This window comes from Orcinus orca, chromosome 5, assembly GCF_937001465.1.
Source record: "Orcinus orca chromosome 5, mOrcOrc1.1, whole genome shotgun sequence".
NCBI classification, from domain to species: Eukaryota; Metazoa; Chordata; class Mammalia; order Artiodactyla; family Delphinidae; genus Orcinus; species Orcinus orca.
In genome coordinates, this window is record NC_064563.1 from 142,184,718 (window position 1) to 142,212,146 (window position 27,429).

A 27,429-nucleotide genomic window follows, 5' to 3' on the forward strand; every position below is an offset into this window, starting at 1 on the left:
CCGTTGTGGTCATTTTACGGAAAGTGCTATTTCCCCAATTTCCTCTCCTGACACTTAGAACCAGTGTAGACAGCCCCGTGTTTGGGAGAAAAGAGACAGAGTGAGACCCCAGGCTTCCCATGCCCGCGGTCCCGAAGAGCTGAGAGAAGCAGGTCTGCTGGATCCTTCTACTCTCGCTCTGCCCTTGTGTGAAGGAAATCTTAAAAGGGCTGAACTTTCAGGTTTGGGGGTGTGTGTGTGTGTAATTATGTACCTGAATGACAACGTGCTTTGCACAAGAAGAGCCACCAATGTGTGGCTTTAGGCATCAAAGACAAACATTTTCGGACTTAATCACTAAATGTCAAGCATTTGAAATCTCCTTTCCTGCCACACCCCCTCTCATCTGTCAGAGACGCGGGGCAGCCCACTGACTTCCTTCCTGACTCTGCTTCAGAGTCCAGAGATGTTTGTGGAGAGTATTTGCCTGGTGGATGCATCAGAATCTTAGGACCAGCACAGGAGTCTGCAGAATGAACCGTAAGCATGCTGGAGCTGCTGATGACAAGTCCCTGGGAAGGCTTGTTTAAGGCATATAAAGCTCCCTAGTCATGCCTTTCAGCCTTTACTCTGTAAGGAATCCAGCTACCGTCTTCTCCCCTGCAACCATTCAAGCACTTCACGCCAGAGTAAATCAGGTATCTCCAATTGTGCTGTTTCAATTCTTCTTTTAAGTAAAAAGAATTCTGCTCCAAAAATAGTCAGAAAGCTATGGCCAGAGTTAATGTTAGCTTTCATGCTCGCAAAGAAGAGTGTATTGCTTATTGAAGGGTACGTGAAAGATGCATATCAGACAGGGGTGCTTCTTCATTCTCCTCTCTCCTGCCCTTCACCTTCATCTTGTAGACACACCTTGGGAGTGGGGTTTGGGTGCAACTGGTGTGGCCGGGCTGGGTACGGGGAGAACAGAGGAGCAAAGCGATCCAAGGTGGGTGTGTGGGGGGGCTTGCTCTGTGCCCCTCAAGGATGCAGTGCCATGGAAGGGGGCGGATCTGACCCCAAACACCTGGCTCTTTGCTGCCGCTCAGGTGGCCTCCTGCTGCCAGTTTTACAGACAGAGAAAGCACTGTGTGGCCAGAAAGAGCAGCTCCAGAAGTGCCAAACCTTCCCACAGCTAAAGGAACTAAGGGCAGCCCACCTTCCCCACCTTGAAATGGAGAATTGAGAGAAGAGAAAATAACTTAAAATCTGAAAGCGAAGATTCTGGGAAAGAAGTTTTATTTGCTAAGCATTTGATAAGATAAAAGGGGAAAAAAATGAGCATATAGACGTTCCTGGTAAAAGACAAAGCAAGAAAGACGAATCTGAAAATCTGCCCTCCCTGCAAAATGCTCCTTGGGCTGATGCAGACAGCAACGTGGGCACCTCTGCTCACAACGCAGCTGAGTCCATGTAGAAATTCCCACTGTCTTCCCAGGGCTTTTTAACTAAAAACATTTCTGCTTTTCTCATAAACAAAGGTCAGAGCTTGTGAGGGGTCGGTATACCTGCCTTCCCTTCATTTGGTACCGTGACTTATCTGGTGAAAGGATTCATAAGCCAATAGTCACTGCAACCCAATTGGACTTTAAAAATTCACACCTGGCCTAATTCCAGAATAGTCTGTGGTCCCACACCTAAAATTCCATAACACAGAATTCCAGATATTTCAGTCCTATCGGAAGATGAACTAGGGTTGCCTGACCAGGCTCACAGAATCAGAAGATACACGAGAAGGACAAAACACACTTGTCTGTAGGAACACACCTGTCCATGGGAAACAGTGAAGTAGAAGAGCAGGCCCGTGTTACCTGGGGGCTGAGGACCCAGAGGAGCCGTTGAAAGGAATTAGCAATAGAATAAGCACAGTTTTGTTTTGTTCTTCCGCATGACCCCACAGCTCAGATTCAGAGCAATCTAGAAGTGTATTGATCCACATTAAACAAGGCAAGCAGTTCCTTCCATGGTGGCCTGATCTGTAGTCACATGGCTGCATTGGCTACTTAGGCTCCCATTCAGGGTTCCGAGTTCAGGGAAGTGACATCCATGGCCTGACTGTGACCCTGGGATTACAAATCACTCTAACCCTCAGTCACTGTCAGGGCCATCGGAATGAACACAAAAGAGGTGGCTCGGAGGAGGAACTCTGCAGAAAAGGATCCAGTTCTCAGGGCCCAGGTTTGGGTTTGGGTTTCAATCCACATCCTGTTTCAGCCGAAGTTGCCCTGCTGTGGGGCTGATAACTATGAACTTCTTGTGAGTTTTCTCCAGTGCCGGGACCAGAGGCTGATCAAGATTTTATGGAGCTTGAAGATTATACAATTTTGAGAGCCCTCTTTAAGGAAAAGGAATGCAAAATTGTGACTGTAAAATTAGGTACAAAGCTTTGGAGAAGGTTGGTACAAGGGAGGAGCCCTGAAGCTTGCATTTCATTAGCTTCATGACAAATCCACTCTGTGTCCTACGTCATAAAGGCCCAATACTTGTTTCCTGCAGGAATGGTTGAATTAATTTATGTAAATTTTAGCTGCTGGTTGCCCTCTAAGTAACTCTGAAAACTGATAAGTGAAAATACCAAATAATTGTGCTTATATACATCTAATGATTGGTGATATATGGAAGGCTGATGTGGGTGATATCTAGAACATTTCTCATTTCACTGGCACAATGCTGTGAAATGTAGATCCTTGTACTGTGGTCAAAAACGTTAGGTTATAACTACCCAGTGGTAAGATGCTAATGGTAAGATGCTATCAAAACTCCTACAGCTGAGTATGTGGGAATTGAAATTCATGGTGCGCTTTTTCCATTTGAAAAGTCCTCAAGTTAAAAACGGAAGAACTTCGCGCTAGTCGTGGGCCTAGAACCTAGAAAGATATTAAAGGCATCAAGAACACACTTCTCTTTTAATAGGCTTGAGGCCTTGCCCAGCGAAATATCTATGTGTCTGGCAAGGGACAGCCTCTTCTATTTCTATGAGTGCTGTTTCCAGCTCCAATCGCAGTTATCAGTATCATTTCTCAGTATGAATGCTGGCTAAACCCATGCCTGCCAGGCCAAATAATGCTCTCACTCAGTGAATTTTACGTCTTCAAATATTGCAGATTGGTATCTTGCTCATCCTAGTCTCCTGCCAAAGAATGCAAGGTTGGCTCCCCGAATGAATCTGGCTTTCTTACTTCCTGAGTTACCCCTTTGTCTAGCCCTAACTTCCAAGAACACATTTGAGAAGCCTATCATTTGTTTTGAAATATCATGAAATTTGACATCATCACTACTTTTCCTACAAATCCTATCCCCACATACCTGCTACAAGTTAAAAATATATACATATGAGCCCAGGAACACCTGGCTCCTTTATTAAGAATTCTCTAAATACTGAGGAATGAGAACCTGCCCTGTCCTCGTCCTATTTTCAAAAGTCCATGGAAAGAATTTACGTATAAGCCAATAGTGAGCTACATCACGTGCAGACATATATATGCAACTAACAAAGGCAGCGAGCATGGATATGTATTTAGCCATAACGTTAATGATGACACTAACTGTGTAGGTATAGAGGAATTTATTCCAACGCCAACAGTGTCACAGTACAATGCTGCTTTATTTTCAACATCTTGTCTTGTTTAGTAAATTTCAAATCTATAATTTACACTTAAGGTCCATAGTAAAGATTAAGTGTACAAAAAATTGCCCTCTAAGCAGTGTTGCCATGGTGACAATGATCTTAGCATCACCCTTTAACAAAGGAGGTGGGTATCATATTCATGTGACTCCATTATCGTCCACACGGATGTCATGATAATCTGATCAAGGAACACTCAGGGTTTCACCTCTTAGCACCACAACCCACCTGATCCCTATTGGCATGGGGAGATGAGGGGACTGAGGGGTCCACTCCAGTGCCTTCATGACTCAATCTCTTGGGAACTGGGGGAAGACTCCTTGGAAGCTGGCCCTCTACTTCTTGTCTTAGGGGTCTAGGGGCAGGAGCAATCCCCTAGCCAGAAGGCTGAAGGAAGCATCCCAAAACACAATCAAGTTTGACAGTAAAGCAGCATCTCTCCTGGGAAGTTCTGCTGGCCAGCAAGTGGTCCTGAGGAGAGTTCTGTGTAATTCTTGGCCTACAGGAGATAAGAAGGTCTATACTCTGATAGGTTTGGGAAATCTGTCATAGTCTAGAACTCCCTCTTAGAATGTGCCAGTTATCATTACCATATTAAAAAGTCTAAGAAATCCAGCAGCAAAGGCATCCTTTAACTTTGAATCCCAAGTTGTTTAAACCATGTTGGACTACAAAACTGTCTGCCGCCTCCTTCCGCCTCCTTGTAACTATTATTCACTCCTCTGACTAATATTTCACGCAACCCCATGGAGGACACTTTTGCAGGCTCTGATTGGAAAGTTTTCACATACTCCAAGAAAAGAACGTGTTACAAGTTTCATACTCCACTTGGCTGTGAGTTGTACTTTTGGGACCTGTAGGTGAGTGGCCAGCCTTTGGGATTACAAAGTGGCCACCCACAGTCAGCTGCAAATAATTTATTTCCTTTTTGTCTCTTTGTTTCTTTATGTACATCTTATTCCCAGAAGGATTCAGGTGAATTTACAAAGACACATCCACATACCCTCACACAAATACAATACTAATTAAAAGTAGATGGAAAAGAAAAATAAGAGTAAGCCTCAAAGAAGTAATTTGATGAAATCATTTACTTATATGAGTTTTAACCTATTTTTAAAAACCACAAATGAATGTACCCTGACCCACAGCAGTGAAATCTTGTTTGTGACTTTAGAATTCAATGTATATTTTAAAATATGCTTCATATTTGACCCTGGAAATCAATTAGGCACTCCTTGAATCTAGTTTTATGTGCACCATATTTTATAATTCTTTTAAAAGACAATGTTAATTCTGCCTCTCGAGATCTTTTTCTTTTTTTCGTTTTCTCACTATTTCTATAATTTAATTGTCTGTAAGTGAGGTTATAAACTTTCTCCATCAGGATGTAGCTGGTTCATCCCACTTGGTCCTACTTTGCAATCGCCTGTCTACTTGTGTCTCTCCCCTACTGGGCTGTAAGCTCAATGTCCATGGAGATTTTATCTGATTCTTCCTCTGTGCTCCCAGAGCTCGGCCCAAATAATTCCTTAGGCAATGCTTGTTGAATCAACATGCATTGACACCGAGGCAAAATTTCTGCTGTAATTACATCTTCAGTTGAACCGTGACCTACATCCGTCCCATCCTGTAAACATAGAGCACAGGACTTTGTATCTGAAGTGTTTTGAAAATACATGTATCTGAAAACTCCTGACTAGTGCATTTTCTCCCTTGATGACCATTACAAAGGGATAGACTGGCTGTTAGAATCACTGAAAGGGGGCTATTAAGGAGGGAGACATATTTGTATGAGTGAGAAGAAACAGGCCACCAAGTTACAATGTAGGAGTTGTGTGAGCCCCACGGAGGGAAAATAGGAAACATGCAGAGTATTTTGGAAAGAGAAAAATGGAAATAAAACAGAAAAAGTAAATGCAGAGCCAGCAGGGTTTGGTGTGGCCTGAAAGTTTGATCCTGGAGAAGAAAATAAAGGAAAGAAAGGAATGAAAGAATCTACTGCAGTCTTGGGGAGGAAAGGGTGATTTGATCCAGGGCGTGACCCATCCAGGAGACAAGGGAATTCACATCATTTCAGTCTCCCTCAAATGCTGTGCTTAGATACAGTCTGTGTTAGCATACCTGCGGCAATGAGGGTATTTGGCTCGCAATGTGTTTTAAATTTTAAGATGAAGAGCATTTTCTAAGATTTGCCCATTTTAAAGATGAAATATTATAGGACTAAAACTTATAAGAGCCACTTTTCTGTGATTACAATCAAATGCATTTCATTCCGACTAGGAGTAGTGGATGCCAGTACATGGTGTTTCAGAGTCTGAGGCTGCATGAGGGTTGTATAGTTAAACATACATTTTACAATTACGGATTTTAACTTGTCTAGTCCAATATCCTGGGAATGGTCTCTTAACTAGCCTCTTTTGCATAGCACTCTGTTTTGTATTCAATATCCGAAGAAACGGTTTGTGACTTCCTAGCGCTATATTGGTCAAAATGTATATTTAATGAGTTTCTTAATCAACTCAGGAATGTGGCTGGTTAGGCTCTGACACTCAGTTCTCTCTACCTGGTACACATGCGCCGGCAGCTTGCTCTGTAGGAGGCTGGAAGGCTGTGTCTCAGAAGATACAGGAGCAGAAGACTTAGTCTTTAATCTCAAGGAACTTCCATCCCACTGCTGGGAGGAGGTGTGGATGGGGATGCAGGTGGAAAAATAGTAAGAAATACTCAAAACACATGAAGGGCTGCACTGCCCGGCAGAATATGATGAGCATTACATGAGACCTTGACAAAAGCCTGAGGAGAGTCAAAGAGGGAAAGATCAGATCTCTTTGGGACAGTTGGGAAAGGTCTTGGAGAGAACCTTGGAGAATGAATAAGACTTCGAAAATCAGGATATGGGGAGGAGAAGCCATCAGGGGTCAGGAGAAAGGCAGGCACAAAGGTACACCTGAAGGGAAGGGCAGGGAGGCTTGCAGTGGGCAGAGGGTTGAGTCTGCTGCAGAGAAGGAGTCTGGGAGTCATGACAAGAAGCTAGATGACGCTGATGATGGTGGACACTGCTGAGTGCTCACCAAAGGCCAGATCATTCCAGCTGTGTCTTAATCCTCACAACCACTGCCTATCTGGGAGGCTTTCTTATTAGCGTTGTTTTAGAGATGAGGAAAGCAGAGAGCAGAGGTTCAGTATACAATCACAGGTTTCAGACGGTGTGATCCTGGGCTTTGAAGTGAGGCCATCGGTCTCTAGAGGCCACACCCTGAAGTTTTGCTCCCTGGGAGATGAGTCTTAAGGGTAAGCTCGTTGGGAAGGGCTGTTTGGGGTTTGATAAGCAATGAGGAGTCACTGAAGGTTTTGCTTGAGCTGCACTTTTGAATATCAGCCCAGTAGTGAAGACCATGTGACTTGTCAGAAGGGTATTTTGAGAGGCTGGGCAAAGGGACTGGGGAGTTGGAGCAGAGCAGGGGAAGAAGAGAGGGAAAGAGAGACACACACACGAGATACACTAAGAAGGTAGGACCTCTGGGCTCGCACTAATTAGGCAGGAGTGAGGGAGTGTCAAGACACACAGGTGGGAGAATGAAGGCACCATTGATTGGAACCAAAAATCAGGAGAAGTAGTTGGATGCAGGGAGAACAATGTGAGTTGTGTTTTGGACGAGTCGGTTCTGAGCAGTTCTCTATGGGAGGTGAACCAGGGGACATTGGAAACGCAGATTGAATCTAAGAGGAGGCACGGGTAAAGAAATGGGGCCAGGACCGGTTGAGGGAGTAAGGTAGAGGATGCTGAGAGAGAATAAAGAGAAATAAAAGAGGATGACTAAAAGACCCTGGGGGATATAACTGGGGGCGCGAGAAGGAAGAGGGAAAGTCCACCAAGCAGAAAGAGAATGGATAATCAGGGAAGCAGATGGATGACCAAAGAGTCTTCTGACCCAGTAGCAAAAGGCAGAAGGAACTTTCTGAAGACACTGCTACTAATACCTGCCCTGACTCACACATCAGAGAACTGGAGAAGCATGTTTGGGAACTGAAGAAGAGAAGCAGCAGAGAGTCTAAAGGTACCAGCAAGAAAAGATGTTGCAGGAGGGCTTGGTAGCCCCATCCCAATGTACTCCCCAGAAAGAAAGTCAGAGGAATTGAGAGATGATCGTTTGGCTGGCCAATCAGAGTCTCAGAGGCCGGGAGGATGGCTACTTCTACTCGTGTTAGTGACATAAGTGTCTTTTCCTCTATTCCCTGTTCTAAGTGTGGTTAATCTGCTCCCGCTCCTCTTTAAAGTCAGGCAAGTTATTCTATAAATTAACATCTATCATGATTTTAATAGTCTGTGCTTAGCTCAGAGGGTGGTTACATGTATTCCCAAAGGAAGATTCCAGCAACTCAGGCCCCTGGGAACTGGGTGAATACCTGGTCTCTGCAAGTTATGTGCTTTAGTTTCCTGAGACACTCTGGATAAACTACAAGCCCATTCTTTTTTTTTTTTTAATAAATGTATTTGTTTATTTATTTATTTTTGGCTGTGTTGGGTCTTCGTTGCTGCACGCGGGCTTTCTCTAGTTGCAGTGAGCAGGGGCTACTCTTCATTACAGTGCGCAGGCTTCTCATTGCGGTGGCTTCTCTTGTTGCGGAGCACGGACTCTACACGAGCTGCAGTAACTGTGGCACACAGACTCAGTAGTTATGGCTCATGGGCTCCAGAGCGCAGGCTCAGTAGTTATGGCGCACGGGCTTAGTTGCTCCGCAGTATGTGGGATCTTCCCGGACCAGGGCTCGAACCCACGTCCCCTGCATTGGCAGGCGGATTCTTAACCACTGCACCACCAGGGAAGTCCACAAGCCCATTCTTGAATGTGTTTCCAATCAAAAGGGAAAGATAATGCAGCGTCCAAATTTTCTAGTTACTGACATGATTAAAGCAAGACTTTTCAAGTTTATTCTTTTATAAGATCGGAGACCTTTTGAATACAAACAGGATCTGACAGATAGTCTTAACGATGGAGAGAGAGAGCAGGCTGGACCAGTTCCTTCAGAATGATTCGTTGTTGGCTTTGAATCTACAGTTTCAAGTTTGTTTTGCTGGGACTATCTTCTACTTTTTCGGTGTTGTAATGGGATTAAGCAAAACTTCAGCAAAACCTAAAATGCTATATTATAGTAGTTTTGAAAAATATGTAGGTGGATTTTTAAAAAAGTCACAGTCTTAATTTCTTAGCAAAAGTCAAATGAGTAGTCTTTTGGAAACTTCTGTCTTAAAGAATATGAATATTTGATGAGTTCTTTTTTTCAATTTATTATTGAAGTATAGTTGATAACTACAATGAGCAGCAAAAGGATAAACATGAAGATGTAAAAGAGGACATAAAAATCATAACATTTGGGGGAGGGGAGTAAGAAAATGTAGATTTTTTTTTTTTTTTTCAGAATGTGTTTGGTAAGAGTTCCTGAAGCCCTAGAGAAAAAAAGTTGGGAGAGGAATGAGAAAAGCCTCAAGGTAGATAACAGTGGAAACTTGACAAACAGAGGGCTATCTGTGAAGAGGGGCAGGTTGGTCTCAGGAAAAGACTTTGGACTTGGGAACTGACATTCCTGGATGTGAATTTCAGGTGTGCGGGCTCCCATGGGTGAGATGCACCGACCATCAGAGCCTCAGTGTGTACTGTAGGGCATATGGGAAGCAATCAACAGATGTTGGTTCTTTCTCTCCCCACTCCGGTCGCCACCCTCCCCCACTGATTCCTCACCATCACCCCCACTCCCAAGGGCAAAGCAAGGCTTTTCTTTAAGGCAGCTGGTGAAAAAATAAAGTTAAACTTGGGAGTGGAATCCCTGGATTGGAGTCTTCACTTCTGTGCTGTGTGATCCTCCGAAAGTTATCTAACTTCTTAGATTCTCATCTGTAAACTTGAAGAAATTCCTACCCGCAAGAATAAAACAGGAGTGTTCGATGAGCAGATTTTTGTAAAAGTGTGGGGAAGTCACTCCTGTTTCTATGAATCAGTAGGGAACAAATATTCTCAATATGACCCAAAACAACCCTCCTTTCTTCCCTGAGGACCTAATTCCCTTTTTATACAATTCTGCTTTTTAGAAATTACTTTATAAAGAAACTCACAATTCCAGAGTCTAGGTTACCACCCTTACAAAATCTGTAAGCAGCTTTTTAAATATTTTTAATTTTTTAAAGGGATTATACCCCTGTAGCTACTCAAATTTTGATGAAGGAGAGTTTAGTTTTGGCAGGACTAGCTTACTGGGTTTCCCTCTAGAAAAGACTGTAGTTCTCGATGCAAATTGAATCAGAAATTACCCTTGTAATTTTTTTTTGGTCTTTCACTCTTTTCTGTTAAAAATACATAGAAGCATTAAAAGGTAACTTTCTCCTAGGTCTTATAAGGAGAGAAGAGTGACAGAGAGAAAGACTATGAACTTGGCATACCATTGAACCATGCTCTGGAATTTGGGCGGGTCTAGGAAAAAGTACTTCAGTGGAAAGCATATATGGGTGTGGGAGAATTCCCTGTAAACTATAAATTGACTACATACTGCACAGGCTGGTGTGGAAAGAAACCACAAGTCTCCCAAATTCAGAGAAGAGGAGACAGAATCAATTTGGCATCAAGAGAACACCAGGTGCCCTTGGGAGCTGGGGATGTTTGCAATTAGTAGCAGTCTTAACTAGTTCCATGGAACCCAGTAGTCGTAAGCATCTACTGTGATGTCCTGCAGTTACCCGTTCCAGGACCTGCTTATCGTCAAGGTTCTCCATCACCTGACCTCAGTTACGCATGCTCTGTCCCTACCCACTCAGGCCCCCTGTTCTGTTGCTTCTGGTTTCACCCCATCTTGTTGCCTTTGCCTGCAAGGTCTCTTCCCTAATAATATAAATATTCAAAGTGTATATATGTATGATTTTTCAATACCTTTTTTAGAGCAGTTTTAGGTTTACAAATTGAGAGGAAGGTACAGAGGTTTCTCATACACCGTCTGCCACCACACATGCACAGACTCCCCCATTATCAACATCACTCACCAGATGGTAGAGTTTTCTTACCAAGAGTGAACCTACACTGACATCAAAAGTCCATAGTTTACCATATGGACTCACTCTTGGTGTCGAACATTCTATGGGTTTGGACAAATATGTAATGACATGTATCCATCATTACAATTCCATACAGAGTAGTTTCACTGCCCAAAAACCCTCAGTGTTTCCCTATTCATCCTTCCCTTCCTTCTTAATCCCTGGCCACCACTGATCTTTATCTGCCACCACAGTTTTGCCTTTTCCAGAATGGCATGTAGCTGGAATCATGCAGTGAGTAGCCTTTTCAGATTGGTTTCTTTCACCTAGTAATATACACTGAAGTTTTCTTAATGTCTTTTCACGACTTGGTAGCTCATTCTCGCTGTATACCTATGAGAAGACCAAGACAACACTTGACTCCTTGTTCTTTATAGTAAGAGGGTAAAAAGATTTATAAGCAAGTTAATGTTTAAGGGAGTGTGTAACTATTTTATCACCTGGGTCACATGTACTTCCATACATGCCACATGTCTTATAAAGAATTTTAAATGTAGCAGATAGGTCTCTAGCACAATTTCTTGAAGAGCCAAAGATAGTTCCTAGTGACAGCATCACTCTCATCTCATGGAGCCCAGTCTCCCGAGGTACCAGAAATCACCAAAAGCAGCAGGAGTCTTAGCTGCAGGAACTTCCATCTTCCTAAATCTTCTCAGTGACAAAACTGGACGGGGTGTCTTCCAAGACAGATGTTCTTATAAAACTGCCATACCTGATTAAGTAAGCTGAAATTTGGAGTCTGGGCTCTCTGTGCTTTTTCTTGAAATTTCACTTCATAGAAAGTTAAAGCTTAAAGGGGTTTCAGAGAAGTGAGTGTGACCCTCTCTCCCATTACAGATGAGGACACTGAAGCCCAGGGGGTCATATGACTTGCCTGGGGTCTTGCAGCACATAGAGAAGCTGGTTCTTCTGACGGTGCTTGAGACCCCTCACCAGGGCTCCTCTTACCCCAGGAGGAACCCAAGAGGAAAAGATGAACCCCCAACTCAGGGGGATGCCAAATAACTGAACCGTCTTATAGTTTGGAAACAGATGAGAAGAGTGAATGGGAAGAAATAGAAAATCAGTTAGACATTTGCATGTTTTAAAAAGATAGAGGATTCCTGGGACTTCCCTGGCAGTCCAGTGTCTAAGACTCTGTGCTACCACTGCAGGGGCCAAGGGTTCAATCCCTGATCCGGGAACTAGGATCCAGCATGCCATGTAGTGTGGCCAAAAAAAAAGAAAAAAAGAAAAATAGAAGACTCCTACTTTTCCTAAACCATTGACATTTGTCAATAGTTCCTTCTCTGAACTCTCATTCCTAAGGTCGGTCCTATAAGGAAAATCTCTGGGAACTGGGCTGGGTGGCATGTTAGTATTTTTCTTATCAGAATGTGGTGAGCCCATGTACTATGCTGCTTACACTATAGAATCACCCAGGCCCTGGCTGCCGGACCTGGTCATTGTTACGATGTGCAGATTGCCCACATCCTGTCCTGAGGTCATCATGGGAACAGATTGTGCAGGGAAGAAACGTCTGTAGAAATGAATGGAGAGGTCATCGCAAACGAAGGTGCACGAGATCCAGCCAACGTCATGGGAAGTTTCTAGTGGGTTCCCATTTGTTTGTGATAATTATCCACCACAAGGGGCTGCTTAATTACCTGACATTTTAAAAACAAACCACAAAACCCGTGACTTAGTGCCACAATCAGACCCACAAGGGAAAGTGTGAAGCCCCAGTTTGGCATTGAGAGCTGCTAAAATGTGAGGCTTCCCCAGATAATTTCCCAAGGTCCCAGTGCCCTTTGGATAGAATTCAGGAGAGAGAAAGACCTTCCAGTGTCCCCTAGCACCTCTGAAGAATAAGAAAACTCTGTGTTGCCTCCCAGGCCTCTGTGGTAATTCTGCTTGGCAGTTTTTTTTTGTCAAATAGCTTTAAGAAAAATCTGGAGCTATATCAGATATAATTATCTTATGATGCAAGGGGACAGTCTTTCATGCATAAAAACCAAGTCTTGTGCTAGAAAGCACTCGTGGCCCAAGAGCTCTATCCTTGGAGGTGTGTGAGGGCTGCTGGGGTAGGGACAGAGGCCCCTGCTTGATGCCCAGTTTCCACCTCCGGGTGGAGGGCACATCTGGTCCACTCTCTCGGCTGTCACGTGAGCACAGAGCCTATAGGTGCGGGTTGCAAACCAGTCTCCCAGCACCTCGAGCCTCCTCCCTGCAGAGCCAGCCTCCTTCATCGCTTCCCCAGATGGCTGGGATCTTCACCTGAGCTGGGCCCCAGCACCTGGACTCCAGGTAAGACCCCCAGAGTTCTTCCTGCTAATTACCCTGGGAGGTAGAGAAGGAAGGGGAAAATAAAACACCCAGACCTCAGAGGACCAGGGAATTTCCGGAAGGTCCAACCAAAGTGATTCATCTTGACCTCAGGCATGATTTTCTTCTCTATTCTCCACTCTTTTCAATTTCAACTCATGTATATCTTACTGATTTGAAGAAAACTCCAGTGCTTAAAAACAACTAAGCACTACTCAATGACATTGTAAATAAAATAGAATATTCACTTGGTCAGAAAAACAAGCAATTAAGACTTGTACCTTATACTGTAAGACTGAAACCCGAATTTATTTGCATAAACAAAGGCCTCGGTATAAAACTAAAATGCAGTTAGTTAGGCCAAAACCTCCTTTCAATAGTAATATATTGAACATGCTTCTGTAAATAGCAATTAGCTATATTAATCCAGATGAAATTTACAAGCAAATAACTTGCAGAGTTAGTGCTGAGTTTTGACCCTTAAAGACCTTGATTTCAATGACAACATGTATAAAAACGCAGCTTTTTGGAAAAGCATGTATACTTAGGTTCATTTCTTTCAAGATCATGTATATTATTATTCACAAGTCACAATGCATATGGAAAGTGATACGATTTTTCAAGTATTAAATGATGGTAGCTCGATAGCACCCCGTGATCATACTTTATCTTAGGCTTTCAGAATCTACCCAAGGCCTGGTTAACTCTTATTCACAAATTTTGAGAGGGATACAAAAAAGGACTTACATATAGCACAAGGAACTATATTTATTATCCTGTGATAAACCATAATGGAAAAGAATATGAAACAGAATGTATATATGTGTGTGTGTGTATATATATATATATAAAACCGAATCACTTTGCTGTACAGCAGAAATTAACACAATTGTAAATCAACTATACGTCAATAAAATAAAACATTTTTAAAAAGGTCCTGCAGATATTACTCTAAATTATTCTTAGCTCTGTGAGAGAAGTCACGTTTGCATAACTGTATCTAATATCCCTACCTACTCTTATCCTAATATTTGAAAAGCTCCTTCCCTTCCCCCACCCCCTGAAACCCTTTGACCAATATGTCTCCCTTTTCTCCTATTATTCACAAAGCAATTTCCCAGGCCTGCAAATATTAGAACCCATTCATCTCTAATCATCTTCTAGTCTGTCCTATCAATGTCATATCAATGACCTACCAATTACTCTGCTCAGTTACCCACGACACTTGAGATTTCTCCCACCAGTATTAAGTTGTACATTTTCACAGGGCAATTTATTTTAAACTCAAGATGATCCATAAAACTAAGGATTTGGCATGCACAGATTCCTGTTTGTTCTGCAGCTGCATTTCTGAACGCTAATAGTTAAACATTAGATGTAGATGTTAAGGAAGCAAATTAACTCAGAATTTCACGTGTGCCCTCAGGTTCAGCACTGACCATGCTGGGAGAGAACTTTGAGGTCATTTTGTCCAACCCTCTCATTTTACAGATGAGGAAAACAGGACTAATTGATAGCTAGTTATACCAAATTACAGCTCTCCTGAAACAAGATAGCGGAGTTAGTAGGCTTCTTAATGTGCTCAATTACTACCTGGATTCCATGAGCTGATGAGGCTGCTGTGACCTTGAGCATTTCCATTCTGTGGTTTTCAAATGTTTACATTTCTAATGTAAACATACATACTTGTCATCCCGAGTCCCAGGCACCTTTTACCATGGGCAGTCTTGCCAATACCTAACTCAGAACAGCCCACCTCTTCCCTCCTCAACGAGTGGTTGAACTTCTTTCTTCAACTCTTAACACTTCGCCTGTGTGCTTCTCAAGAGCCAGCACAGGTTTGTTCGACATTCTTCAGCCTTGTTCCTCTTACACCAAAGGACCAAGACATCATTCCCCAGACTAAGGACAGAGTTCCTCAAGTTTCATCCTCAACTGCTCAAAAATTTTTTATAACTTATCTTTTTTCCTCTGCCCCACAACTGGAGCAGAAGCTTCATGGAACAAGCATCTTGCCTGTACTCTTGAATCCCAGTGTCTACAAGAGTCTGGAAAATAGTAGGTGCTTGACACGTACATGTGTGATGAATGTAACCCTTGCTCTCTTAGGGAATCATTTGTCTCCCTCCAGTCTAAGACTTTGCCCCTGGGAGCATCAGTGTCCCTTTGTTCACCTTCAAATCTCTGACCTCTGGATCATGTCCTCACTCTCAAAATCGTGCCTCCTTAGTTGTCCACTCTGATGAGTCTACAGAGCCGTGCCTTCTGCTGGCTGCTCCTCCTCAAGCTGCTTTGCTAGAAAGTTCTCTCTCTCTTCAGTACAGGCAGTCCCCAAGATTCTGCCCTCAGCTGCCTTCTTCTCTCGGTATTTTTTTCTTTTTTGCAAATCTCATTGACTCATAGGTGATCAACTTCTACTTCTTGGGTAGTGATCCCCAAATCTCCATTGCCAGCCCCCAATTTATTTCCTAGAGATGGACTCCTACCATCAGAGCCAGACCAACCTCATCGTGTTATGGTCAATACCCTCTGCTTTTCAGGCAAGGCATCCTCTTCATCCAGGCACCAAAGCCCAGAGTCATTTCAGCTCTTGCTCTCCACCCTCCACTTCACATCTAAGAGGTGTGTGAGGATTACCTGTTGGTGAACGTAGGTGTTGATGCCCTTAAGTTCGTGTGTTGCTTAATGAATATAGCAGCCTCCTAAATAATCTCTTTACAGCTGTTCCCTCCTTCTCAATCTATCTACCAGATGAGCCTGGCTTCTTTTGGCCTGTTGAAAGACCAAACTTTCCAGTTTGATCTCCATGGCCTTTTATTTTATTTTAATTTTAAACATTTTTATTGGAGTGTAATTGCTTTACAATGGTGTGTTAGTTTCTGATTTATAACAAAGTGAATCAGCTATCCATAAACATATATCCCCCTATCTCCTCCTTCTTGTGTCTCCCTCCCACCCACCTTATCCCACCACTCTAGGTGGACACAAAGCAATGAGCTGATCTCCCTGTGCTATGTGGCTGTTTCTCACTAGCTATCTGTTTTACATTTGGTAGTGTATATGTGTCCATGCCACTCTCTCACTTCATCCCAGCTTAGCTTTCCCCTTCCCTGTGTCCTCAAGTCCATTCTCTATGTCTGCATCTCTACGTCTGCATCCTGCCCCTAGGTTCTTCAGAACCATTTTATTTTTAGATTCCATATATATGTGTTAGAATACGGTATTTGTTTTTCTCTTTCTGACTTACTTCACTCTGTATGACAGACTCTACGTTCATCCACCTCACTACAAATAACTCAATTTTGTTTATCTTTATGGCTATTCCATTGTATATATGTGCCACATCTTCTTTATCCATTCATCTGTTGATGGACACTTAGATTGCTTCCATGTCCTGGTTATTGTAAATAGTGTTGCAATGAACATTGTGGTACGTGACTCTTTTTGAATTATGGTTTTCTCAGGGTATCTACCCAGTAATGGGATTGCTGGGTCATATGGTAGTTCTATTTTTAGTTTTTTAAGGAACCTCTATACTGTTCTCCATAGTGGCTGTATCCATTTACATTCCCACCAACAGTGCAAGAGGGTTCCCTTTTCTCCACACTCTCTCCAGCATTTATTGTTTGTAGATTTTTTGATGATGGCCATTCTGACTGGTGTGAGATGATATCTCATTGTAGTTTTGATTTGCATTTCTCTAATGATTAGTGATGTTGAGCATCCTTTCATGTGTTTGTTGGCAATCTGTATATCTTCTTTAGAAAAATATCTATTTAGGTCTTCTGCCAATTTTTGGATTGGATTGTTTGTTCTTTTGATATTGAGCTACATGAGCTGCCTGTATATTTTGGAGATTAATCCTTTGTCAGTTGCTTCATTTGCAAATATTTTCTCCCATTCTGAGGGTTGTCTTTTCATCTTGTTTATGGTTTCCTTTGCTGTTCAAAAGTTTTAACTTTCATTAGGTCCCATTTGTTTATATTTGTTTTTATTTCCATTTCTCTAGGAGGTGGGTCAAAAAGGATCTTGCTGTGATTTATGTCATAGAGTGTTCTACCTATGTTTTCCTCTAAGAGTTTTATAGTGTCTGGCCTTACATTTAGATTTTTAACCAATTTTTAGTTTATTTTTTTGTATGGTGTTAGGGAGTGTTCTAATTTCATTCTTTTACATGTAGCTGTCCATTTTTCCCAGCACCACTTATTGAAAAGCCTTGTCTTTTCTCCATTGTATATTCTTGCCTCCTTTATCAAAGATAAGGTCATCATCTGTGTGGGTTTATCTATGAGCTTTCTATCCTGCTCCATTGATGTATACTGTCTTGATTACTGTAGCTTTGTAGTATAGTCTGAAATCAGGGCACCTGATTCCTCCAGCTCCGTTTTTCTTTCTCAAGATTGCTTTGGGTATTCGGGGTCTTTTGTGTTTCCATACAAATTGTGAAAATTTTTGTTCTAGTTCTGTGAAAAATGCCATTGGTCGTTTGATAGGGATTGCATTGAATCTGTAGATTGGTTTGGGTAGTAGAGTCATTTTCACAATGTTGATTATTCCAACCCAAGAACATGGTATATCTCTCCATCTATTTGTATCATCTTTAATTACTTTCATCAGTGTCTTATAGTTTTCTGCATACAGGTCTTTTGTCTCCTTAGGTAGGTTTATTCCTAAGTATTTTATTCTTTTTGTTGCAATGGTAAATGGAGTGTTTCCTTTCTTTCTCTTTCAGATTTCTCATCATTAGCATATAGGAATGCAACAGATTTCTATGTATTAATTTTGTATCCTGCTGCTTTACCAAATTCATTGATAAGCTCTAGTAGTTTTCTGGTAGCATCTTTAGGATTCTCTGTGTATAGTATCATGTCATCTGCAAACAGTAACAGTTTTACTTCTTTTCTGATTTGGATTCCTTTTATTTCTTTTTTGTCTCTGATTGGTGTGGCTAAAACTTCCAAAACTATGTTGCATAATAGTGGTGAGAGTGGGCAACCTTGTCTTATTCCTGATCTTAGTGGAAATGGTTTCAGTTTTTCACCATTGAAAATGATGTTGGCTGTGGGTCTGTCATATATAACCTTTATTATGTTGAGGTAAGTTCCCTCTATACCTACTTTCTGGAGAGTTTTTATCATACATAGGTGTTGCATTTTGTCAAAAGCTTTTTCTGCATCTATTGAGATTATCATATAGTTTTTATCCTTCAGTTTGTTACTATGGTTTGTCACATTGATTGATTTGTGTATATTGAAGAATCCTTTCATTCCTGGGATAAACCCCACTTGATCATGGTACATGATCCTTTTAATGTGTTGTTGGATTCTGTTTGCTAATATTTTGTTGAGGATATTTGCATGTGTATTCATCAGTGATATTGGTCTGTAGTTTTCTTTTTTTGTGACATCTTTGTCTGGTTTTGGTATCAGGGTGATGGTGACCTCATAGAATGAGTTTGGGAGTATTACTCCCCCTGCTATATTTTGGAAGAGTTTGAGAAGGATAGTTGTTAGCTCTTCTCTAAATGTTTGATAGAATTCACGTGTGGAGCCGTCTGGTCCTGGGCTTTTGTTTGTTGGAAGACTTTTAATCACAGTTTCAATTTCAGTGCTTGTGATTGGTCTGTTTATATTTTCTATTTCTTCCTGGTTCAGTCTTGGGAGGTGTGCTTTTCTAAGAATTTGTCCACATCTTCCAAGTGGTCCATTTTATCGTCATATAGTTGCTTGTATTAATCTCTCATGATCCTTTGTATTTCTGCAGTGTCAGCTGTTACTTCTCCGTTTTCATTTCTATTGATTTGAGTCTTCTCCCTGTTTTTCTTGATGAGTCTGGCTAGTCGTTTATCAATTTTGGTTACCTTCTCAAAGATGCAGCTTTTAGTTTTATTGATCTTTGCTACTGTTTCCTTCATTTCTTTTTCATTTATTTCTGAACGGATCTTTATGATTTCTTTCCCTCTGCCAACTTTGGGGTTTTTTTGTTGTTGTTGTTGTTCTTCTTCTTCCTCTAATGGCTTTAGGTGTAAGCTTACATTGTTTATTTGAGATGTTTCTTGTTTCTTGAGGTAGGATTGTATTGCTATAAACTTCCCTCTTAGAATTGCTTTTGCTGCATCCCGTAGGTTTTGGGTCATCGTGTTTTCATTGTCATTTGTTTCTAGGTATTTTTTGATATCCTGTTTGATTTCTTCAGGGATCTCTTGTTTTTTTAGTAATATATTGTTTAACCTCCATGTGTTCATATTTTTCACAGATTATTTTCCTGTAATTGATATGTAGTCTCATAGCATTGTGGTTGGAAAGATACTTGATATGATTTCAATTTTCTTAAATTTACCAAGGCTTGATTTGTGACCCAAAATATGATCTATCCTGGAGAATGTTCCATGAGCACTTGAGAAGAAAGTGTATTCTGTTGTTTTTGGATGGAATGTCCTATAAATATCAATTAAGTCCATCTTGTTTAATGTATCATTTAAAGCTTGTGTTTCCTTATTTATTTTCATTTTGGATGATCTGTCCATTGGTGAAAGTGGGGTGTTAAAGTCCCCTACTATGATTGTGTTACTGTTGATTTCCCCTTTAATGGCTGTTAGCGTTTGCCTTATGTATTGAGGTGTTCCTATGTTGGTTGCATAAATATTTTCAATTGTTATATATTCATCTTGGATCAGTCCCTTGATCATCATGTAGTGTCCTTCTTTGTCTCCTATAATAGTGTTTATTTTAAAGTCTACTTTTTCTGATATGAGAATTGCTGCTCCAGCTTTCTTTTGATTTCCATTTGCATGGAATACCTTTTCCATTCCCTCACTTTCAGTCTGTATGTGTCCCTAGATCTGAAGTGGGTGTCTTGTAGACAGGATCTATATGGGTCTTGTTTTTGTATCCATTCAGCCAGTCTATGTCTTTTGGATGGAGCATTTAATCCATTTACATTTAAGGTAATTATTGATATATATGTTACTATTACCATTTTCTTAATTGTTTTGGGTTTGTTATTGTAGGTTTTTTCCATCTCTTGTGTTTCCTGCCTAGAGAAGTTCCTTTAGCATTTATTGTAAAGCTGGTTTGGTGGTGCTGAATTCTCTTAGCTTTTGCTTGTCTGTAAAGGTTTTAATTTATCCATCAAATCTGAATGAGATCCTTGCTGGGTAGAGTAATCTTGGTTGTAGGTTTTTCCCTTTCATCACTTTAAATATGTCCTGCCACTCCCTTCTGGCTTGCAGAGTTTCTGCTGAAAGATCAGCTGTTAACCTTATGGGGATTCCCTTGTATGTTATTTGTTGCTTTTCCCTTGTTGCTTTTAATATTGTTTCTTTGTATTTAATTTTTGATAGTTTGATTAACATGTGTCTTGGCGTGTTTCTCCTTGGATTTATCCTGTATGGGACTTTCTGTGCTTCCTGGACTCGATTGACTCTTTCCTTTCCCATATTAGGGAAGTTTTCAACTATAATCTCTTCAAATATATTCTCAGTTCCCTTTTTCTTCCTCTTCTTCTTCTGGGACCCCTATAATTCGAATGTTGGTGCATATAATGTTGTCCCAGAGGTCTCTGAGACTGTCCTCCATTACTTTCATTCCTTTTTCTTTATTCTGCTCTGTAGTAGTTTTTTCCACTATTTTATCTCCCAGGTCACTTATCTGTTCTTCTGCCTCAGTTATTCTGCTATTGATTCCTTCTAGAGAATTTTTAAGTTCATTCATTTTGCTGTTCATCATTGTTTGTTTGCTCTTTAGTTTTTCTACGTCCTTGTTAAACATTTCTTGTACTTTTTCCATTCTATTTGCAAGATTTTGGATCATCTTTACTATCATTACTCTGAATTCTTTTTCAGGTAGACTGCCTATTTCCTCTTCATTTGTTTGGTCTGGTGGGTTTTTACCTTGCTCCTTCATCTGCTATGTATTTCTCTGTCTTCTCACTTTGCTTACCTTACTCTGTTTGGGGTCTCCTTTTCACAGGCTGCAGTTTCATAGTTCCCATTGTTTTTGGTGTTTTCCCCCATTGGTAAGGTTGGTTCAGTGGGTTCTGTAGGGTTCCTGATGGAGGGGACTAGTGCCTGTGTTCTGGAGGATGAGGCTGGCTATTGTCTTTCTGGTGAGCAGGACTGCATCCAGTGGTGTGTTTGGGGCTGTCTGTGACTTTATTATGATTTTAGGCAGCCTCTCTGCTAATGGGTGGGGTTGTGTTCCTGTCTTGCTAGTTGTTTGGCTTAGGGTGTCCAGCACTGTACCTTGCTGGTCGTTGAGTGGAGCTTGGCCTTTACGTTGATATGGAGATCTCTGAGAGAGTTTTGCCATTTGATATTACATGGGACTGGGAGGTCTCTGGTGGACCAATGCCCTGAACTTGGCTCTCCCACCTCAGAGGCTCAGGCCTGTCACCCAGCCAGAGCATCAAGACCCTGTCAGCCACATGGCTCAGAAGAAAAGGGAGGGAAAAAAAGAAAGAAAGAAAGAAAGAAAGAAAGAAAGAAAGAAAGAAAGAAAGAAAGAAAGAAAGAAAGAAAGAAAGAAAAAATAATATAAAATAAAGTTATTAAAATCAAAAATATGTTATTAAAATTTTTTAAATTAAAAAAGTAATAAAAGACAGAAAGAAAGAAAGAAGAGAGAAACCAATCCAAAAAACAAATCCACCAATTGTAACAAGCAGTAAAAACTATATTAAAAAAAAAAAAAAAAACGGACAGACAGAACCCTAGGACAAATGGTAAAAGCAAAGCTATACAGAGAAAATCACACAAAGGAGCATACGCATACACAGTCACAAAAGGAGAAAAAGGAAAAAAAAAAATATATATATATAAGGAAGAGAGCAACCAACTCAGTAAACACATCTACCAATGATAATAAGCTCTAAACACTAAACTAAGATAAACATAAAACCAAAAGCAAATTAGATACAGAAAAGGAACCCCAAGTCTACAGTTGCTCCCAAAGTCCACTGCCTCAATTTTGGGCTGATTCCTTGTGTATTCATGTATTCCACAGATGGAGGTAAATCACGTTGATTGTGGAGATGTAATCTGCTGCTCCTGAGGCTGCTGGGAGAGATTTCCCTTCTCTTCTTTGTTCGCACAGCTCCGGAGCTCAGCTTTGGGTGTGGCCGCGCCTCTGCGTGTAGGTCGCCTGAGGGCGTCTGTTCTTCGCTCAGACAGGACGGGGTTAAAGGAGCCGCTGATTCGGGGACTCTGGCTCACTGAGGCCAGGAGGACGGAGGGACACGGATGCGGGGCAAGCCTACGGTGGCAGAGGCCGGTGGGACGTTGCACCAGCCTGAGGCGCGCCGTGAGTTCTCCCGGGGAAGTTGTCCCTGGATCCCGGGACCCTGGCAGTGGCGGGCTGCACAGGCTCCCCGGAAGGGAGGTGTGGAGAGTGACCTGGGCTCGCACACAGGCGTCTTGGTTGTGGCAGCAGCAGCAGCCTTAGCGTCTCATGCCCGTCTCTGGGGTCCGCGCTTTTAGCCACGGCTCGCGCCCAGCTCTGGAGCTCGTTTAGGCGGTGCTCTTAATCCCCTCTCCTCATGCACCCTGAAACAATGGGTCTCTCGCCTCTTCGGCAGGTCCAGACTTTTCCCTGGACTCCCTCCCGCCTAGCCGTGGTGCACTAACCCCCTGCAGGCTGTGTTCACGCCGCCAACCCCAGTCCTCTCCCTGCGCTCGGACCGAAGCCCGAGCCTCAGCTCCCAGCCCCGCCCGCCCCAGCGGGTGAGCAGACAAGCCTCTCGGGCTGGTGAGTGCCGGTCGGCACCGATCCTCTGTGCGGGAATCTCCCCGCTTTGCCCTCCGCACCCCTGTGGCTGCGCTCTCCATCGCGGCTCCGAAGCTTTCCCCCTCCACCACCCACAGTCTCCGCCCATGAAGGGGCTTCCTAGTGTGTGGAAACCTTTCCTCCTTCACAGCTCCCTCCCACTGGTGCAGATGTCGTCCCTATTCTTTTGTCTCTGTTTTTTCTTTTCTCTTTTGCCCTACCCAGGTACGTGGGGAGTTTCTTGCCTTTTGGGAGGTCTGAGGCCCTCTGCCAGCTTTCAATAGGTGTTCTGTAGGAGTTGTTCCACGTGTAGATGTATTTCCGATGTATTTGTGGGGAGGAAAGTGATATCCGCATCTTACTCCTCCGCCATCTTGAAGCTATCTCTCCATGGCCTTTTAAAATCTATTGCCAGTATAGCTTCCAATCTGGCCTCATACTACCTTTCTACAGGTACTACAGTGATGCTCAACCATGGATACATATTAGAAGCAAATGGGGAGCTTGGAGAAAGTACCCAAACTCTGTCTCCTACTCATATGTCTCCCACTCAGCCACCTCCTTGAGAGATTCCGATTCAACTGACCTATGGTAGAGCCAAGGTATTAGGGAATTTTTAAATTTCCCCAGGTGCTTTTTACATGCAGCCATAGTTGAGAATCAGTGATATACCCTTTGATGCAATCAAATGAGTGTACTTAGCAAAGTACTTTACCAACACCCCATACTTTTGCCTGAGCAATTCCCCTTGAAAGCAGTTCTCTTTGCTCTATTCTTCTTCCTACAGAAGATGCATGAAGACTTCTGATTTTCTTCCAACTGGAAAGAATCAATCCTTTTCCTGGAAATTGTTAGTACATTTTCATATATCACATTCATTCATGTCAGCAGGGAAGACTCTGTGTTAGATAAGGACAATGCAGAGTGTTAGAATAAGATAAGGTCCCTGTCTTCACATAGCTGCCCGTCTTGCAGGATAAGAGAAACACATGAACCAACAAATATCATAAGTTTTATAATAGCAATATGGAAGTGTCCATGAGATAGTGTTTAGGCATAAAAGGCTCTATTCTTCCTGGTGCAATAACAATTTATGTATATGTCATCGGTATATGTTTGAGGGCAAGTACCATGCATCATTCACCTTTATGTATTGCAAAGACCACATTTCTCTTACAATAGTGTTAAATGTTTACTGAATCAATGAATGAGTGAGTGAGTAAATGAGTGAATGAGTAATATGTTGGTGATTAGGAGTCATTGGGAAATAGTGTCAGCTTCAAGGGAGTAGTGCCATAGTTCAGTGCCTGCCCAGGGTGGAGGGTGTCCCACTGGAGTTACATCATCGTTTTCAGTCCTAAGCTATGTGTGAGTTCTATAATTTCTGTCCACCAACGATTCCACAGTTTATTTTAAATGGTAATAATAATATCTTACTAGAAACTAGGTCCAATTCTCTCATGACAAGAAGGTGGTAATGGTCTGTCCAACATAATACTTAGCACCTTTGCTTTTAATAAGCAAATCCTGGAGATCAAATGGGATGGTTTGATGGCTGATGGGAAGAACTGGGGGTGGGGGGATTAGAAGAAACACCTGTCCACCCTACAGATCCATGAGACTTCCTCCTTCCCTGTTGAACTTGCCATGGTCTCCATGTTGTCTTTGGGCCTCTTAAAGATATTGCTGAGAAAGCTGCTAAAATGGCCAATAAATAAATGAAGATGAATAGGGCCCTGCAATAATTTCCAGGCTGATTGGGGTGGGGCTAACAAGTGAAGGACAAATGCACATGTGAAAGTAATTGTGCTTCTCCAGTGGAAACCTCTAATCCTTCAAGCAATTAATCATACCCTAAGAAGTAAACTGTTCTCGGGGAGAAAGCCATCTCTGAACATCCAAGTACTTTGAGGACACTAGTGAACCAGAGGATAAGAGTCATCAGCTGAGTGAGCTGAAAGGGTTAGCCCAGCTTCCGGGAGCGTCTGAGTCAGGAGAGATAAAAGGAAGTGTTTCCTAATCCAGAGGATTTCAACACTGTGGAAACTCATTTCCCACAGAGATACAACAATGTGCAAATATAAATCATTTCAAAAAAAGCCGTTTAGAAAACTTCACATGTCATGATAAAGGCGTTGAAACTGCTCACATGTTTTTGGCCATGTCTTTGACATTTATTCATTCTTTAATTTATGGATTGAATATTAATCCATTTATTCATTTATTCGATGACTCATTTATAGAGTCATGAGTATGAGTTATTATTTTTTTGTTTGAGCATCTACTCTATGCCAGGGGCTGTGTTACTGTGGGTACAAAGATGAACGTGGCCTAATCCCTGCCCTCAGAGAACTCCCATCTATAAAGGGAAGAAGAAACATGAAGAGAAAATCATACTGTGGTGAGTGTATTGATATTACCGTTTATAATGGTAAAGGGAGGCAGGATCTTAAATGAAGATGCAGGGGAGGAGTGAGCCAAGGGAAGAACCACGGGGACAATTGAGGGATCTGGTTCTAGGATGTGGTTTTCAGGCAAGGGAGACATTGGGGGCAAAAGCAGGTAGAAAAGTGTGGGGCAGTGTGCCGTGTGTGGAGAAGTGGCAGCTGCTTGGCATTGTTGAAGCGTGGATGGTGGAGAGAACATCCAGAGATGTGACCAACATGGTAGACAGAAGTCTTGGACGTTGGGTAAACAGTGTATAGACTTTATCACGTGAGAACTGAAGAACGATTTGAGGGTTGGCACAGGGAACCGACACGGACAAGTTCTAATTTTTGAAAGGTTATATTTGCGGTTAGAGAGATTGGCTCTGAAAAGGGTCAGAGTGGAGAGGGGTAAGGAGGGGCCAGGGATGCAGTGATCAGGGTGAAGCCATAAAAGGGCAGGGGAGCAGGAGGTGGAAACAAAAGTTATTCAGGAGATAAAACTGGATGACATGTGGCTGTGGTCATGAAGGAAGGGGGAGGGGAAGCAGACTCCAACATCTGGGTTGAGTGACAGTGGAGCCGCTCACAGAAATAAATGATACAGGAAGAGGAGCAGTTTGGAGTGAGGGTTGTAGGCAGCGCAGCACAATGTACCTCCAGGGAACACTGACTTTGTAGGCACGATACCATCCATGTCTTCCATTGGTAAGCAGCCACGTGTGCTACAGGAGACTGAGTCAGTTATTTTCCCTCAACTTAGCTCATCAATACAACCAGTATGTAGGAGATTTTCTTTGGAGACCCCAGACTGCTTTTCCAAAACTGGAAGAGTCCAAGCTCCTTTTGCTTCCATTCATGCATTCACTTATTCATACATTCACAAACATGAAGCCCCTGCTAGAACCTAGGTACCAGCATAAACCAGATAATATATGGGAGCTCACATTCCAATGAGAGGCAGTAAAGTATGATGGATAGAGAGCTGGCTTTTGAGTCAGACAGACTAGGATCTAAATGTTGTCACCACTGCTGACTAGGTGTGTGACCTTAGGCACACTCTCTAACTTATCTGAGCCTCCATTTACTTATTTTGACCGGTGTTCCTCTGAAGTTTGGAGTTCAACTATATGAACTACCAACACAATGCTGATCACCTATGTTCTCCACTACTGGTAGCTGTTAGTTTGATAATTATTATTGCAATTAGATATATACAAGTAAACAATTCAACTACACTGAGATAAATATTCTGGGAGATAGAAACACAGGGAAAGCGCCTAACCCATGAGAACAAGCAGAGAAAGCACCTACCTAGAATGGGCAATGTCTCAAAACATAGATATGAGAAAGCAGGGAAAGAAAGGAAGAGGGCTTCCAGCAGATGGCTTTGGTATATTTCAGTGCATTGAATCAGTCAATAGAGGACCAACCCATTTGGGCCACTGAAAGTCATTCATCACGGAGCAGGCTGCAGAATGGCTGGTGTCAAGGCTAAAATATAGGCGGGGCCAGTTCCTGAAGGTCTCACATACCATGTTCACAAGGTCAGGAGCTGAGGCTTTGGTTTGTAGATAATAAGGGGTCACTGGGCTGGGCAGCTGAGGAGTATTTAGGGAGATCACAGAGGCTGCACTATGGGGGATGCTTTAGAGGGAGGGCAACTTGCTGGAATCACTGAAGAAAGGATGTGCATCTAAAGGAAGTAGAAGTGGGAAGGGAGAGGTGACAGCTTCAAGGGATATAGAGATAAACTAGGAGTAATTCAGTATCTTTCAGAGCCTGGGGGTCTACAGGAGCAGGGGAGCTGACCTAGACAGTGGATAATGAAGCTAAGCTGTGGTCAATCAAATGGGACAACAGAATCATTTCTTGACTTACAGTGATGTTCTTGCAGGGGAGAGGGAGACCTGGGATGGAGATGCAAGGTCTGGGCTTCCTGAACAATAAAGGTGACATCTCAAGCCATGGGAGTGGATACGGGAGTGTGTTTAGTGAGAAGAAAATGATTTGGAGTATGGGGCCACGGGGAAAATATCATTTTAAGGAGCTGATGGAAGAGGAGGAGTTTAAAATAAAACTGAAAAAGGGCCAGAAAAGTAGGGAGAAGTTGGGAGAAGACTGTAGCAACAGTCTGAAATGCTACGGAAGTGTCAAGTAGGTGAGGAATGTGCCCACCTGCCCACTGGCTGCGCTGACGGAGCAGAGTGGTGG

At 42.4% G+C, this 27,429-nt stretch overlaps 1 protein-coding gene and 1 long non-coding RNA gene across 8 annotated transcripts in view; both read left to right on the top strand.

Moving 5' to 3' along the window:
* Window positions 1-27,429, top strand: part of LOC125964559 (uncharacterized) — a 213,949-nt gene that overhangs the window by 128,041 nt on the left and 58,479 nt on the right. The window lies entirely within an intron of this gene.
* Window positions 1-27,429, top strand: part of KCNJ15 (potassium inwardly rectifying channel subfamily J member 15) — a 55,391-nt gene that overhangs the window by 1,715 nt on the left and 26,247 nt on the right. The window contains exon 1 of one of the 7 annotated variants that reach the window (XM_033418306.2): window positions 71-677. The exons of 5 other annotated variants lie outside the window; for them this stretch is intronic. The gene's annotated coding sequence lies outside the window, so the exon portion shown is untranslated. Of the gene's footprint in view, window positions 1-70; window positions 678-23,823; window positions 25,191-27,429 lie in introns of those variants that run through there. One more of the 7 variants, XM_033418310.2, reaches the window with a different exon arrangement.